This window comes from Panthera leo, chromosome B1, assembly GCF_018350215.1.
Source record: "Panthera leo isolate Ple1 chromosome B1, P.leo_Ple1_pat1.1, whole genome shotgun sequence".
NCBI lineage: Eukaryota > Metazoa > Chordata > Mammalia > Carnivora > Felidae > Panthera > Panthera leo.
In genome coordinates this window covers 148,730,617-148,734,154 of record NC_056682.1, presented here as the reverse complement: position 1 = coordinate 148,734,154, position 3,538 = coordinate 148,730,617, and the positions used below count along the sequence as shown (strand labels likewise).

At 40.4% G+C, this 3,538-nt stretch overlaps 1 pseudogene; it reads right to left on the bottom strand.

Annotated features, from left to right (window-relative positions):
- Nucleotides 1-2,948: 2,948 nt before the first annotated feature.
- On the bottom strand, nt 2,949-3,538 carry LOC122218495 (annotated as a pseudogene).

Genomic DNA, 3,538 nt, shown 5'->3' with positions numbered 1-3,538 from the left:
TTATCTTATAACTAGAAGGTTGCACCTTTGACCACCTTCCTATAATTCCCTTTTTTTTTTTTTTTTTTTAATTTTTTTTTTTCAACGTTTTTTATTTATTTTTGGGACAGAGAGAGACAGAGCATGAACGGGGGAGGGGCAGAGAGAGAGGGAAACACAGAATCGGAAACAGGCTCCAGGCTCCGAGCCATCAGCCCAGAGCCTGACGCGGGGCTCGAACTCACGGACCGCGAGATCATGGCCTGACGCGGGGCTCGAACTCACGGACCGCGAGATCATGACCTGGCTGAAGTCGGACGCTTAACCGACTGCGCCACCCAGGCGCCCCTATAATTCCCTTTTCCACTACTCTTTGTCTCTGGTAGCCACCGTCTCATCTCTTCTGAGTCCCCCCCCCCCCACTTAGATTCTTTTTTCTTTTTTAATATGAAATTTATTGTCAAATTAGTTTCATACAATACCCAGTGTTCATCCCAACAGGTGCCCTCCTCAATGCCCATCACCCACTTTCCCCTCCTCCCACCCCCCATCAGCCCTCAGTTTATTCTCAGTTTTTAAGAGTCTCTTATGATTTGGCTCCCTTCCTCTCTTTTTTTTCCTTCCCTTCCCTCATGGTCTTCTGTTAAATTTCTCATGATCCACATAAGAGTGAAAACATGGTATATGGCTTATTTCCCTTAGATTCTTCATATAAATGAGATCACACAGTATTTGTCTTCTCTGTCTGACTTATTTCACTTAGCACAATGCCTTCAAGGTCCATCCATATTGCTACAAGTGGTAAGATTTCCTTATATTTTCTTGTTGAATAATATCCCATTATCTATATATATATCTCTATATCCATATCTCTATCTATCATCTATCTGTTGCATTTTTTAATTCGTTCATCTGTTGATGGACACAGCGTTTTTCCATGTATTGCCTATTGTAAATAATTCTCTCCTATGCTTTCTATGTTTTGGTTATTGTAAATATTGTAAAAAAATGTTTATTTTATATACATGTACTATCACCTCTTTATCCGTTCATCTATCAATGGACACTTAGGTCATTCCCACATTTTGGCTATTGTAAATAATGCTGCTTAGAATATGGGGTGCAGATATTTTTTCAGGTGAGTTTTTCTTACCTTTGGATATACTCCCAGAAGTGGAATTCCTGGATCATATAGTAGTTCAATTTTAATTAAAAATTTTTTTAACTACTTTAATTTGTGAGAGAGATAAAGAGGGAATGAACAGGGGAGGACTAGAGAGAGAGGGAGAGAGAGAATACCAAACAAAGACTCTGAATTGTCTATGCAGAGCCTGATGTGGGGTTTGATTTCACGAACCGTGAGATCATGATCCGAGTCGAAATCAAGAGTTGAACACGTAACCAACTTAGCCACCCAGGCACCCCTCTATTTTTAAGTTTTTGAGGATTTTCCATACTGTTTTTTGTAATGGTTTTTTACCAGTTTGCAATCTCACCAACAGTGCATAAAGTTTCCCTTTTCTCCACATCAACACCAGAGTTTGTTATCTCATGTCTTTTTGATAACAGCCATTCTAACAGACATGAGGTGATCCCTCATTCTTGTTTTAATTTCCATTTCCTTAATGACTAGTGATGTTAAGTAAATTTTCATGTACCTATTGACATTTTGCATATCTTCTTTGGATAAATGTCTATTCAGGTGCTTTACCCATTTGTTATTTGCATTATTTGGTCTTTGTTTGTCTTTGCTATTGAATTATATGAGGTCTATATATGTTTTGGATATTCATCCTTTATTTGAAAAGTGGTTTGCAAATATTTTTTCCCATTCTGTAGGTTGTCTGTTCACTTTATTATTTCTTTTGTTGTTCAGAAGTTTCTAGTGTGATGTATATCCATTTATTTATTTTTTTATTTTGTTGCTTGTGCTTTAGGTGTCATGGTCAAAAAATAATTACCAAGACACATGTCAAGGAGTTTGTTCTTTTCTTCTAGGAGTTTCATGGTTTCAGTTCTTAATGGAAGATTTAATTTATTTCAGGTTAATTTTGTGAGTGGTGTAAACGTGGGTCCAGTTTTATTCTTTTACATGTGAATATCTAATTATCTCAGCACCATTTATTGAAGAGACTGCCTTTTGTCCATTGACTATATTTGGCTCCTATGTCAAATATTAGTTGACCATATGTGCTTGGGCTTATTTCTGGGCTGACAATTCTGTTCCATTGCTCTCCTTGTCTGCTTCAATGCCAATATCATATTGTTTTTGTTTGTTTGCTTTAAGTGTTTTGTAAGATTTTCTTTTATTTAAAAGATTATTCACAAAATGCCATACCCATAGATTTACTTTCTGACATACAGCTGAATGTGGAATTCCATTCTTACATTTAAAAGTCAGCTGGATTGCACAGTTTAGATGAATTTGTTTTGTTCTTAAGCTTTCCACATTGAAGATGTAAGTAGTCATCTGAAAGCATCAGGTTTGATTACAACCACATAATACATGTCTTTCTTAAGTATTGGTGTTACACAAATGGTTCTTATTTTGGAAGGAGAGGTGGCAGGTAAAGGAGGGAAAGGAGAGAGAGTTCATAGTTGCTGAGACCTCGGGACAGAGACACAGTGAGAGAAGCCAATGATGTCAGCTAGTGAGGACAACTCCCTAAGCACACTGCTAAGTAGGCTAGGGGACCTTGTAGCACCCCCTTCCCCTCCCACTGGCTGGTCTCTTCCACTGGCTCTAGTTGCTGGCTGGCCCTGAACTACTCTCAATTGGAAGGACCGGGACTCGGTGCAGGACCCAGGTTGTTCACACACAGGCGTTGGAGCTCAGAAGCAACGGCCCAGGCCCTGGCCCTGGGTATGTGCCAAACACAGTGTGTGGGAACAGGCAACTGTGTCCTAAGGAGGAGACCTGGTGACTTATAGCCTCTGAAGGCTCTTGACAGCTCTGCAGAGTAAAATCCTCAATTCATCAAGTGAAACAGTAAAGTGCCAGATTTTAGGCCCATTTTCATTATAAAATTCAGGGAGGATGGTAAGCACAGCATCTCACTGTTACGCCAAGGAACAGACAGATAAATGCAAGGCAGAGACAGGGACACACACATGACAAAGGTCTGAGGAGCGCCTGTGTCCTCACTGCGAGCACAGCCTCTGTCATCCAGTCCACCTTTCCTGAATCCAAAGCCACTTTTATCTTGTTTTGTGTCTTCTGCAATGTCTGCATGAAGTGACTGATCACCCAACAATGCACCATCATATGTCAAGCCTTCATTATGGGAATCCACCTCATCAAATTCTACATAGCAGAATTTGTCTGTGTTTTTGTCTCTGACTAGCGGTACATTCCTTATGCTGAGATCCTTAAAGATAGCATCTGTGTCACCCTGAACTGTGTTAAAAGGTAGATTTCCTACATATGCTGTGTAGCGGGGCTCTGTGGGCATCTCCTTCTGGCTATGGGAACCATGGCCACAAGCACTGCCGCAGGACCCTCTGCCGTGCCAGAGCTGCTGTAGGACCTATCATGGTAGCTATCACCAGAGTCTGCCAT